This window comes from Hevea brasiliensis, chromosome 11 (genome assembly GCF_030052815.1).
Source record: "Hevea brasiliensis isolate MT/VB/25A 57/8 chromosome 11, ASM3005281v1, whole genome shotgun sequence".
Classification (NCBI taxonomy): Eukaryota; Viridiplantae; Streptophyta; class Magnoliopsida; order Malpighiales; family Euphorbiaceae; genus Hevea; species Hevea brasiliensis.
The window spans coordinates 61,087,392-61,102,236 of record NC_079503.1 but is presented as its reverse complement, the minus strand read 5'-3'; positions in this window follow the sequence as shown (position 1 = coordinate 61,102,236).

Genomic DNA, 14,845 nt, shown 5'->3' with positions numbered 1-14,845 from the left:
AGCTGAAAGAGAATAAAGGGGTTTGATATTCTATGTTTCGGATGCTCTTTGCAATGCTATATATAGAGCCTTTTATTTAGGTTTTGTGGTATAAGTTTATGCAAAGTGTATTTTAGTGATGTGCAACACTATATCTAATTATTGGAACCTTATCACAATAGATCATGATAATCCTATCCTAATATATATACAATTAGAATACGAACTAAAAATAGGAGCATGTGCTACCTCTAAAGATTTCTTGATACTTTAAGACACCTTTTCAAGTGAAATTGCTTCTTTATGAGTCTTCTATCTTATATAGACTTCTACATCTTCAAGGATTCTATCATTTAAGTGTAGTGAGATGGTGGTCTTCCTATATATTGAACTCTCATAGCTTTGGAACTCTTCCTTGTTGCAGATATACTTTAACTCGGAAGTTTCAACATTGTTATATTGTCAGAACGTGTTTGCACCAAAATAATTATTTTTAACTTATTAATTATTTTTAAATTTAAGATTGAGGAATGCTAGCTACTGTCCAACAACCTCCTTCTCATTGATTGGAAGAGTATTTAATAAAATTTAAGTAACTTGTTATCTATTATCACATGTTATTTTTTTTTTCTCTTTCCTATAATTGATTATCATTTTCTATCTCTTAATCTCTAATTTATTCACTCTCCTCCCATTTCAGACAAAACAAAAACCTCCTCCTCTTATTCCACCTTTTTTTCTCCTCCTGTCGTTCTCCTTTCCTTTATTTCATCTTCTTTTTTTCTTAAAATATTTTATACTTTTTCTCTGTTGTGTCAGCCTTTTACCGTAAAACTTTTTATTTTGAAGGCTAATCTTTTGCTAAAGGACAAGAACTTCAAGAAAAAGAATTTTTCGATAGATACACACATAATTTATACTCTCTTTTTTTTTTTAATTGATTATTCTGGTCACAAATTGATCTTTTTTTTAAGAACTCTCAATGAATTATGTTGGGCACTCTTTTTTTTTTTTAAATTGATTATTTTAGGCACTCTATTGTATATCCACAGTTACTTGTATATAATTTATATATGTTAGTAATTTGAAAGAATTCCTCATAAATTTTAAATCATTTATAAATGGTAGATTTAGGCAAAAATTTGTTGGGCAGTCTGATTTTTTTAAATAATAAATAAACTTAATGCACTTAATTTAGATAAAAACTGAAACTCATTAAAAAAAAAAATTGTGATTAAATGGAGTGCAATAATTTGTGATCTGTTTGAACTTTTTATAATTTGTTGTAGGTAAATTGAAAGTTGAACATTGAGATGGATAAATAAAAAACATTTTTTTTTAGATATCGAAACGTTACTTTTCATACTCCCAATCCTTTTTTTTAAATAAATTTAATGGTGACATCTAGTTTTTTCATCTAATAGGGTTTTTTTTTTTTTTTTTTTTAAGATAGTTGACCTTTTGAATTTTTTTGCTACCATCTTTCTTACCAACATTGAGATGTTGATCCATGTTTCTTTTTTTTTTTCTTTTTCGGAATCATGTTAGATTGCTTGAACAACTTCTTGGATTTGGTATGAAAATTAATGTGAAGTTTGTTCCAGAGCATGAGTCATGTATTTAGTTAATTTGGAGTGGGTTTGTAATTAGATTGTTTTGTTGTGCTTTAAGTAATGTTTTTATTTTCAACATTTTTTGTCTTCAATTTCAAATTTTATTCAAACCATGTCGACATGTGATTGCTTGACCAACATTTTTTATTTACTAGAAAAAAAGTGGTATTTTGATTATTTTGTGTACTGGAAAAGAAAAAAACAAAAATGAGCTTTGCTAGTAGCAAGACTTCTTTTCTTCTAACCATGTTTTTTCATTTTGAGTTTCATAATTTTGAATTAAATTGCTATCAAAAAATATTTTTTAGAATTAATTTTATTTAAATTAAGATTTGAAAGGTTCAATTAAAAAAAAAAAGAATGAATAAATAAGAGGTCAAAGAAAGTAATTAATTAAAGAGAGAGAAAGAGTAATTAATTAGAAGAAAGAGAAAAAAAAAAATTAATGATTTTTTTCGTTATGTTGATAATAGGTAACATGTTACCTAAAAATCTAATAAATACTCTTCCACCAATAAGAAAGAGATCGTTAGGCAGTCACTTTTTAAGTGACTGTAGCAAGCATTTCTCTAAGGTTAATTAAATTAATTTTTTGTAAAATTAATTCAATTAATTTTATTTTATTGATTTAATTAATTAAAGACCTGAAGATAAATTAATAGATAATTATAGGTGGTTAAGAGATAAATATCAAGATTGATTAAAAAATAATGGGTAAAAGTAGTTAATAGAGGTTGTGAGAAATTTAAAGAAGTTATAGATAATGGACAGATAACTTCATAGAACATGAAAGTGGCTTTTAGATACTTTCAAGTGCTTCAGGTACCTGTAAGGAGAGTTATAAATATCAGATGAGTAGCAACGTTTATGGCCCCAACACCTAAAACAACTTAAATCAAACAATAACTTAGACTCTAGTAATCTTTTATCTTTATCTGTCTTTTATTTTTCAAGCTTTCGCATTTGATTTCAAGCCTTGTATTTTCTTTTCGATCAATCAATCAAAGCATTAGTTCACTCACTTTCGATTACTTGTGAGATCAACAAAGTTGCGTACTATAGAGTCAGTTTTCATAGTCATTTGGTTTAGAAGTCAGAACACAAATTAGGAGATATACTCAGTATCTGGCACGCCCACGCAAATCACAAGCGATGAGACAACTAAGATGTTTTCCATAAGAAATAATTTTTAGCACGCCTAGTGGGACTAAAGATCTAATTTCACACCAATTTCCATTGTTCTTACCCAAAAATTGGAAATAATTTTTGGCACGCTCAATGGATAAATTCTTACACAGTATCAAAATAATAATCCACACCACTGTTCTTCACCAAAAATTAGCAAATAATTTTTGCTGCACCCAGTGGGACTAAAGATCTCATTTCACACTAATTTCCATTGTTCTCACCCAAAAATTGGAAATAATTTTTGGCATACCCAATTTTCACACAGTGTCAAAATAATAATCCACACCAGTGTTCTTTGCAAAAAAATTAGCAAATAATTTTTGGCACGCCCAGTGGAACTAAAGATCTCATTTCACACTAATTTCCATTGTTCCTACCAAAAAATTAGAAATAATTTTTGGCATGGTCAGTGGGACAGAAGGTCTGACATTTCACTATCATGCACATTCTTTATGGGGTGTCACAAAATGCCTAATATTGATGAAGAAAAACTTACCTCAACCATCACTGTCTTGGAGAAAAGCATAGGAAAGTGGATGGATATGGCCTTTAACAAAATTGATGTAAGTATGGAGAAAATAATTTCTTCTATATAGTTGTTATTTGAGATACTCAGTTTACCAGTTCCAGCATTTCCTAATGGCTAAATTTCCAAGCTAGAGGAATATTGGTTCGACACCCAGGAGTGTCAAGGAACTTGAGGGGCAGACTCTACCATAGACTCCCTAGGGTAGTTCTGATGGAAGCTAATTCAAACGAAAGAAAGTACCAACCACCTCATAGGAGAGAGGAGTAGGTGGATAACCATTCTAGAGCATCAATGCAAATCAATCTTCCTACCAGCAGGGCCGATGCTCTTACCCAGATTCTTAGCAATTGTAATCCTGTGATCATCTGGTAATTCATAATACAGAGGTAATTGCAGGTTCTCAAGTTTCACTAGTGCCTCAGTAGGTGCAGATATGCTAAGTGACATTCAACTCAAGGGCCAACAGTCATGGATGAACTAACATATCTACAGTACAGGTACCTAGCCAACTACACTAATGTTTCAGGTACCAACACCTATGGTCCATGTTCCTAATATCATAATTCCAATTGATAATACTCTAGACAAGCTGATAATCCGGCAGGTAATGGAGGGAAAATTTCATCTTCAAGTTCCTACAGCTTCTAATGACCAATCCCTTATGCTGGAGGAGCTAAACTTAACTTTCAGAAGTATTATAGAATTAAGGGGGCACCAACCTTACTATGTTTTTTAAGGTAATGGTTCAAATGATGTGATTTTGCAAGTCCAAAGCCATCACACCTTACAGAAAACTGATGGGATAACACCAGCATAAAATAGCCAAGGCCAACCCATGACCTCAAATAACTAACCTTGCAGCTTTTCCTAAAATCCTTGCAGAAGTGAAACAGAAAAAGCCAACACAATGGCTAACATTTTGAAGCATTCACATTTAATCAGACAAAGGCTAATGTGATAAGTAGACCTCATGGCCACTTTCATTCATAAATAGAAATCGAAATACGACTTATTATTCAATAAGTGCCCAAGTGATCAAATGTATGCTAAATTTATTACATCGAAATATAATGATTATAACATGCAGGAAAGTTCTTGGAGGAAGCTTGAAGTCAATAGGCGATTTTGGAACAAGGTTGAATTGGCAACTCCCCAATATCTGATACTGTGCTTGATGAACAAGGGCCAGAGACATAAACTTACATTCTCTACAAAAATAAAAGTAATGAAATGAAGTTAGGTACCTATGAAAAGCACTTAAGGAAAGTATTCAATGGTCTCAAGAGACTGCAAGCACTTACAGGAATCTTAACAACAGTGGATGAAGGCTGAGCACCTCCAAAGATATTTGAGGAAAAAGTACCTGTAAAGGTACTAGGTACTAGGTACATGTGGAGGCACTAGTAGGGGTACCCATGGAAGCACTTACAATGTCAACAAAGGCAGATAGGGAAGCACATAATATATAATAGAGCAAGTCTCATACAGTGGGCCACAAGTGTTGGTACTTGAGGCACTGATGTACTAAAAGAACTAGCTTTTGAGGTACCTATAGTAGAAGAGCTAGTACCAGTGGAGTTGTATAACACCCCCTACCTGACCTACAGTGAATTCGAGCAAAGGAATGCCACATTCTATGCACGGAGTACCTAAACTTGTCTTAGAACATTTTTCTTTCAAAATGTTTACTTTTTATTTTTAATAAATATCAAAGGAAAAAACTGCAAGAGTTTCCCCTAAATATATAATATCCACCTGTTAATAATAATATTTTCAATCTCCAAGTTCAACAATATTGACAATCAAATCTCATCATATTTATATTCAACTTCGTTCCTTTATCATATACAAATATTAACATAACATATATTCTAGCATAAACTTGTAAATATAACAAATTATGTTTATGCTTAAATTTACAGTCATCCAAAATGAATTTACATCATGTGTTTTTAGTACATGGCAATAGGCATATAAAAAAATGAGTGACAAAATACATCTATTATTAATAGTGCATCTATCACAAAGTCTAAGTATTAGGTGACTTTGGACTTTTCTGCAAATCCACTCTCTCCTCTCCTGTCTATATCTACTCCTTACCTTCTGTACCAGTGCAAGGAAAAACCTATGCGCTGAGCTTTATAGCTTAGTGGTGCACTTTTAATTTAAAATAAGATAAAATCAAAATTTGCATACATACTGGAAGAGATTCTATAAATAATGATAAAAAATAAAGAAACTCAAAGCATTCAAATCTATGACCATTTCCAATTACAAATGTACTAAATCAGTTAAATGATACAATGATTATATGAAATCTTTAAAGTTTCAAGGTTAACATAATTCTCATTATATTTGTGCACATTTTCTTAATTAAATCACATTTTAAGATTTATTATGTGCCCACAGTAACCTATGATAGAACTGTATGGACTGGATATGGGACTCCCAGTAATGAACACTCAGTGTCTCTGACTGATTTAACAATGGGCACTTAGTGCCTCTATATAACTGTCAATATAGACTTTCGGTACTGAACACTCGGTATCTCTGATCGGTTCAATAATGGGCATTTGGTGCCTCTAATAGACATTTATCAATCCATTAACATAATTAGTGCAGTACTGCTAATGATGTCCTCTATTGGCATGTCAATATATTCAAACCTATAATTTACTGTTTAAGTTCACCCGGGCTTAATAAGGTAATTATTATTTTTATTTTCACTTGATGTAATCAACAATACTTATATGCACATAAACTTTTGTTATTACCATATTTTCATATCACATGCATTTAAATTTCATATATTTATACAAAATTTACACATATGATTACCATTGTCAAATTCCAACAAAAATAAGACTTTATGCATTACTTTGCTCAAGCATTTTGACCTAGTAATTGCAGGAATTAAATTTAACTTTCTTCATGAGATTTTTAAATCTATGTCTTAACTTTAACATAGTTTTTGAATCACTTAATTTGGATTCAAAGATCAAAAGTTATGGTCAATTAATCAACAGCTGTCCTTAAGAAAAATTTCAACTTCACCAGTTACATGGCAAATTCTGAATAAATTTTGGAGTCCAGATTTGAACAGGTTGCAATCAGATTTTGCCAATTCATTCCCCATAAAAGTTGATCCCTCAAATCTTAAATTTACAACAAAATAAGAATCATCTCATTTGGAGTTTCCTAGGGTAAGTTATACTCATTTTACTTCAGATAGTCTAGAATGTACTCCTACCGAGTTCCATATTCTGTGCCCTATCTTCTAGCCAATTTTAAGGTTACTTACAAACCATTTTTGGAAATATTCCTTCATGAAAGTTTTAGCCTTGTGTCTTAACTTTCATTTACCATAAATTTTACATCATTTGGAATTATAGAACGCAAATTATAGGCCTATGAATCATTATTGTCCTAAATTTCAAGTCAATTTAGAAAAATAAGGCAGCAAAGTTAAAATTCCTTAAAAAAATTCCAGCAATGAGGGTTTCATGGCATCTTTTCTAGAATTGAACTTCATATGTCCATTTCAATCGTCAATTTAAATCATATCAAAATTAAGACTACAACTCAAGTTATGAATGAAAATGTGCAAATTATTCCAGACTCCAGTTATAGTCAGAGCAATAATAAGAAATGCAAGAATTTCACCATGCAGTTGACAAAATCAATTTTTGGTCATAACTACAAAGTTTTAGGGTATTCATTTAGCTTTCCAATGGTTTAAGAATCACACTATTTCAAGTTCTAGAGCACAAGTTATGAATTTTCAAAGTTAAGTGTCTTGCTTTTAGAAACCATTAGGTTAATTTTCTAGATTTGAGCAATAAAAAGTTTTGCCCTTCAACACCATCTTAATAGGGGAATTAGGTCCAGCACAAAACTAAAAAGTTTTAGAGCATTCATCAAGGTTTTTATAGACATAAAGATCACATAAATCTAACTTTCTTAGCTCAAGTTATGAATTTTTAAACTTGACTGATCCTGCAACCCTACTGGCAGAACTAGGGTTCCATCACCCCTACCAACTATCTTTCTCATTATCTTATATTTCCCCCTTATCCCTAGTAATATCCTTACTCAAACTTGATCAAAAATAAAGGTTTTAGCACTAACCTTAAGGGAAAATGAGCTGCTACTCTCCTTTTTCTTCCAATTATCCTCTAAACCCTTTATGGAATTAGGGTTCTTCAAGCTTTAATTGCCAACTCTTCTTGCTCCCTTTGCTTGGCTTCTAAAAATTTGAGGAATCTAGGGTTTTAGCTGGAAATTTTCTCTTCAAATTGAGAGAAATGGCTGTTGGAAGTATGAAAAAAAGAAAAGGAAAAGGTTGAATAAAGATGGCCTGCTGGTTTAGGGGGAAAGAAAAAGATAAGATTGCTTTTATTTGCTTTTAACCGTTGATCCTTCATTCTTTGTCCATTGGTCCATATGGTATTTTCTCTTATTTCTAAATTTTTCTCAAAATTGTATAATATATTCAAGTTAGTCCTCCAACCTTTTATTTGCCCCTTAACTTATTGATTAATTCATTTTAGTCGTCTAACTCTTAGCGGCCAACTTCCCAGCAGAGTTACTCATCGCTGGGACTTGTGCACATTTAACTGATTTTTAATCCACCTCTTTTATTTTTTTTTAACCTTACTTGATCTTTGTTAAATTAAATTATGACTCTTTACTTTAATTTAAGAGTGGTTCCAGACATTCCAGCCGTCCAAACAGACGTTAGTCGCCGAAATAATAGAATGTATGAAACTACCTAAAGTGAGAGCGTTACAAGTTGTCTAGGTGTTAGATGTCATTTTCACATAATGAAATCTAAGTGCAAAAGCCACATCAACAAGTCACCCAACACATCCAGAATACAAAACCAGGCTTGGAAATGCAAAGATATCAAAAGTCATTCTAAATTGTCAAGATTGATAGGTACCTGTAGATTTCTTTGAAATTCTTCAAAGCACAACAAATCGACAACACCCACATAAGATCCAGTACCCAAATAGCTAAGAAATGGTTATAAAAACCTAGAATGGCTTAAATGGTGTGAAAGTGAGGTAAAGGAAAGGAAATGTAACCAAAAAGGCATTGAGTGTAGATAGAAAAAAACATGAAATTTAAGTGAAAAGCTAGGCAATAAGTAAAGGAGGACTTGTAGGCCTTCTAACAGCTGGTAATGGACCAAAACCAATGGTGTGACATGAGCAGGTGGCCGACGACAATGGATGACTAGCAGAGGTGACTCGAATCATGCAAAAAGGAAATGCACATGTTGAATGAGAACCAAAAGTGAAAAGAAAAAGAAAAGGAGAGAGAGAGAAGGGAAAAATTTTATGGTTTGTGATTTCTTAATGGTGGACAGTAATTTTGGTAGAGAAAGTAGATTTTGATGGTGGTGATTAAAGAATTTGGGTATGTTGGCTTTAGGTTATAAAGTTGGAAATTTTTTAGAGTAAAAAAGAAAATGAAGTGGAATAGTAAAAGTGGTGAGAGAAAAAAATCCTTTTGATTGGGTGTTATTAATGGCATAGGAAAGATAAGATCAATGGACATTAATTAGAGTTCTATGGGAAGCATGAGACTTTTTGGGAGAGAGTTTGTTTAAAATTTGAATTCCCAAAAAAAACTTATGGAATCCGTGAGAATCTCTTGGCTAAAATTATTAAAGAGCAGAGGAGCAAGAGAATTAAAGTGCCAAGGAAAAATTAATCTCCACATTAGAATGGGTGCCAAGGAAAAAATTAATCTTCACATTAGAATGGCCTAATCGGCCAATCAATGTGTGGGAGGCAATTGTTTGCACCACAATAATTATTTTTAGCTTATTAATTATTATTAAATTTAAAATTAATTGAATTATTTTTTTGTAAAATTAATTTAATTAATTTTATTCTATTGATTTAATTAATTAAATGCCTGAAGATAAATTAATAGATAATTATGGGTGGTTAGGATATAAATATTAATGGGTAGAAGCAGTTAACAGAGGTTGTGAGAAGTTTAAAGAAGTTACAGGTAATGGGTAGGTAACTTCACAGAACATGAAAGTGGCTTTCAGATACTTTCAAGTGCTTTAAGTGCCTGCAAGGAGAGCTATAAATATCGAAAGAGCAACAACATTTATGGCTCTAACACCCAAAATAACTCAAATTAAACAAAAATTCAAACTCCAATAGCTTTCTATATTTATCTTTATCTTTATCTGTCTTTTATTTTCCAAGCTTTCACATTTAATTTCAAGCCTTGTATTTTCTTTTCAATCAATCAATCAATCAAAATATTCAATTTTAGTTCACATACTTTCGATTACTTGTGAGATTGATAAAGCTACGTACAGTAAAGTTAGTTTCCACAGTTATTTAGTTTAGAAGTCAGAGAGCAAATTAGGAGATATACTTAGTATCTGGCATACTTGTACAAACCATAAGCTGTGAGCCGGTCGAAATTGTTTTACATAAGAAACAAAAGGAAAAAAACCAAGGTTTTCAAATACCAGGATTTCATCACTGGTATAATATTACATAAATATTAAATATATTATAAAATTAATAACTTCTTTAAAAATAATAAAAATAATGAATTATCGTAACTAGTAATTGATATATTTTACAAATAATAATTGAAATAAATTTAATTAAATTTTATTATGTAAATAATTTTAAAAAATAATTTAAAATTTAAAATTTTAAATGATAATATTTTATTATAATAAATTTATTCATATTAATAAATAAAATAGATTTTAATATATTAAAATTTATAGAGCAATATATAGAAAAATTTTAACATAAAAAAATTAATTCATGTTACCATAAATTATTAGTACTATTGCAAAAGGGAGACAACAACTAGTGGTTGTGGTTGCAATGGTATGCATCATTTAATGGTATGAAGTGGTTTAGAGTTTGAGTCTCCTTTCCAACAGCATTTGTTCCGATTATTATTATTATTATTATTATTATTATTATTATTTTTTTTTTTTTTTTGTTATATGAGAAACCTGACCAATTGTTTGTCTTTGAAACTACCTCTAAGAGACCTAAGGACCTTTATTCAATGTTGAAACCTCCATGAATGCTTCTATGGCTAGCTCTGTAGAGAGAATTTTATGGAAGTAGCTAGAAGTATCTTCTAGAAGTTGTTGGCAAAAATAGTATAATTAATTTATTTATTTTGTTGAGTTGGTTAACTTTGTTCTATAACTGTAATATGCTGACTTTAGTAAAGTTAGTGCATGTGTATTATACACTATAAATACACTTCTATAATCTTCCTAAAAAAGGAATCATAATCAATCATTCAGTTTTTCTACCAAACTCAAATCTGAACATGGTATAAGAAAGAGACATTTATTTTTGTGTTTCTCTAAACCTATGTAGCTGCCATTGAAGAACTCATAAGATGCTTGAAGAACAAAGTTGGGAAATGAATTGAGAATGGAAAATGGTTGAAAGAAATGAAGGAAGGATTCAGAATGTTGTGGTTTAGAACTGTAACACCCTCACTGTAGTAATTCCATAATGTCGGTCCGGATAGCTAGAACTTCTGAAAAAATATTTAGACTAGAGTGAGGAGTCATAAATAACTCAAATAATAATAAGGAAAATTTAATAAAATTTTTAAAAATAAAATACAACCAAGTTAAATGAGCTGGTGCCCTAGCGATGGGTAACCCAGTGGGAAGTTGCGGTATTCACAGCTAAAGGCCCTAAACCCAGGAAAAAATTCATGAAATAATTTTTGGGACTCCAGCAAAGAGTCATTGAGGTTTCTATGGCATTAGAATTCCAAGAAAAGCCTTAGAAAATTTTTTCTATCGGTATAGACGATTTTGGCTCAATAGGCCAAACGGAGAGCATTTTGGTCATTTCGTCTTCAGAGATGATTTTTGACTGACTTGTCCAATTAAGTAAATAATTATTATAATATAAAATATGAATAAGAAGTGATGAAAATTAAATTAGAAATAAGTAGAAAAAGAAAAGAAATGAAAGAAAGAAAATTAATTATGATATATGCATGACATAAGCATGACCTAATAAAAGCTAACATTAAATAGAAATTAGACAACTTATCTTCATAATCTAAATTAAAACTGATTTCCTTCCTCTTCAGCCAGCATTCTGCCATCCCAATTCCTCCTCACCATTCTCTCTCAATTTTCTTCATTTCCACCATAGATCCACCATTCCAAGCTTTCAAACCACCACCCTCTCTTCACCTAAATTGTTGGAAACCTTGAGGGAACTTCATATGTAGCCTTGAAGTGAAGAAAACACACCAAATTTCCAAGCGAGAAATTTGGCCAGAAATGGAATACAAGGGGGAAGTGGAGTTTGATTGAAGTGAAGGGTGATTGAAGGTTGTTTGAAGCCAAGGGACCAAGGTTAGTGCTATCAATTCCTTTAGATTTTGAAGTTGCACCAAATTGATTTAGGTTTTGCTAAATTGGGAATTTGATGTTATGTTGATAAATTGATGTGTTGAGATTAATTATGGAGTATTTAAAGTGTATTGAATGTGATTGAAGTTGGTAGTAGTGTGAAAAGGTGGGTATTGGAAGTGTTGTGTTCATGCAGGATTTTCTAGACTTTGAGTCCAGTACCTAAATGTGACCATAAGTAGAGTTACATTACTCCAATTGGTGTGAGACCAATTGGACATTAAACTTAGAACATAATGACACATTTTTTGTGAAGAAACCATGCCCAGAAAACCAACTTAGGATAACCTAAAAATTGGCTTAATCTGGGTGACCAATATGCTGTCCCTGGAAAATGACCAAATGAACAGTATTTGTTCAAATGGTCATAATTCAGTGTAGAAATGTCCAAATAACCAAAATTTTATACCATTGGAAAGATTAGACAGAGGACTATAACTTTCATTAAGAACACCAAGCCCAAAAATGCCTCTAAATAATTGAAATTGCTAGCCCAAGTGAGGTCACCAAACTGACCAGAACCATTCTGCCCAGGATTTCCTGGACTAAAGCCCACCCGACCAGTTATGGAAAAATGGCCATAACATGGTCTATAAAAATCCAAATGCAATGAAACTAATGAAAAAAGTTTTATAAGACATAGGCCTATAATATTAGTCTTTTGGCCAAAACCTAGAACCCAAAGGAATTAGGTCAAATGCTTAAAAGAACTTAGTATATCCAAACCTGGAAATTTACCCAATTTTATCTGACCTCGGATTAGTGTTTATGGCATATCTTTCACTAGAAAACTCCATTTAGGATGAGCCATACCTTTTCAGAAACCTAAGACATTGGGATCTAACTTTTTTTGAGAAACCTTCCTCAAATTATGAATGTAAGAATCCTAAAAATCCACTTGCATTCACTGACCTGAACTGGAACCCGGAATACACAGGGTACTGGAGTCTTGGCTAATTAAATTGGTATAATTAATTCTACAAAACTTAGAAAATTGTAATTAAAATTTTTGAGTGACTATAAGACATAGGGAAACAAATTATATGAAGAATGCTAAACTTAAAATTAACTATAACATGTCTAATTAAATTGGCGAAAGGTAATGCCAAAATCTGCCTAATTAAAGAGACAGAATTAGGAAATGAACCGGTTATGGTTATTTGGCCATAACTTGAGTTGTGTAGGTTCAATTGGTGCAAGACTACTTGGACATGAAGTTAAACACATAATGGCACAACTTTGATGAAGTAACCCTGCCCAGAAAACCAAATCAAGTTGACTTAAAAATTGCCCTAATCCGGGTGACTTGCATTCTGCCTGGGCAAAATGACCAATGAATAGTATTTATTCATTTAGTCATAACTCAGTGTAGAAAGATCTAATTGACCTGAAAGCTTACCAGAAGACAGCTGAGACATAGACCTACAACTTTCATGAAGAAATCAAACCCAAATTTTGAAAATAACATGCTCAAAAACTGACATGCAATCAGTGTACAAAACACTATAGATTTGGTTATGTTCAGAAAATCTGGAAAATTTGTAATCCGGCCAGTTATGGTGTTTAGGCCATAAGTTGAGCTACAAAACTCCAAATGGAGTGATTCAAAAAAATAAATGTAACTAGACACAATAAGGAACAACTTTTATGAAGACAATGTTGCCAAATTCCTATTGTACAAATGACCAATGGAACAGTAAACTTAGTGCTTGAAATCTGAAAATTGTGATTAACTAACACTAAGCTTTGAAATGGTATTGGCAACCAATACCAACAACTTTAGAATGCAAAATGTGGTATCTTGGTGAACTTAGGTTCAACAAATTTATTATGTATTAAAAATTCAATAATTTGAGTGCATAGTAATATAAATAGTAATACAAAGACACAAAGTGTAAGAACTAAATTGGTAGAGGAAATTAAGGCATGAAATTTGGAATCCATGAACTGTTCATGGATTACTTGGAATAGGTAATTGAGATTTATACTCCCACACCAATGGAGTTCATAATATATTAGCAATACAACTTAAAGTATGAAATGTACTTAACATGAATAAATTGTTGAATGTATAAATGAGATAAAAGTATCATTTGGGATTTAGGTTCCCATCAAGAGAGAAAGGAAATATGATGAATGTAAATGGTACGTGAAACCAAATAAATGTGAATTGAAATTAGTATGAATATTATGATGAATGTATAAATTATGGAATTTGTCATGAAATAATGAAATCATAAAACACAATGTATTAATATTTAATGATATTATGTGCCCTTGTATTGCCTAGACACGTGTGTCAGATTGGATAGATTGGCATGCTAATAGGTTATTGTTTTAGCAGTACTGCGAAAGGCTTTATGCCTGTATTCATGGCTTTATGCCTGTACTGATGGCTTTATGCCCGCATTCATGGCTTTTATGTCTGATTATGTGTTATCATGGCTTTTAGCCATACTAACTGAATACATGGTTGACGTTCCGCATCCCATGGTATAACGGCTCGAGGCACGCAGTGTCTAGTGCCAATAACCCATTATTCAGTTTAGTCAGCCTGTCATAGGTTACTTGGGCAGTAAAATTTATTGAAATAAGTTAAGAATATTAGCAATTAAAAATATTAGAAATTAAATAAAATAAATGAGTAAGATGACCTAAAATAAATTAGAATAGTTATTTATTAGAAAGAATCGAAATGAACTGGACCGATGTTAAAATTTACTTATTATGAGATAATCTGAGATAACCTAGCAAGTATTGAGAAAATGCTAAAAGATTAGCAAAGAAAATTATAACATAAATAAATATTACAAATGTGACTTATATAATAATATAAGCATAAATTTATTATTTTTAGATCATTTCTCTTTGTACATTATTACTATACATTGGCGAAATAAACACTTCCTAAGAAGACTAAATTAGGATAAAACATATTAAATTTTAGAAACTGCATGTGAAGTATAAATAAATTTTAATTATCAGAATTTTGTTTCTATCTTTATTTGTATATTATTTCCTTATTTATATTATTGCACCACTAAGCAGCAATGCTTAACACAATGGATTTGTTTCCTCGCGCAA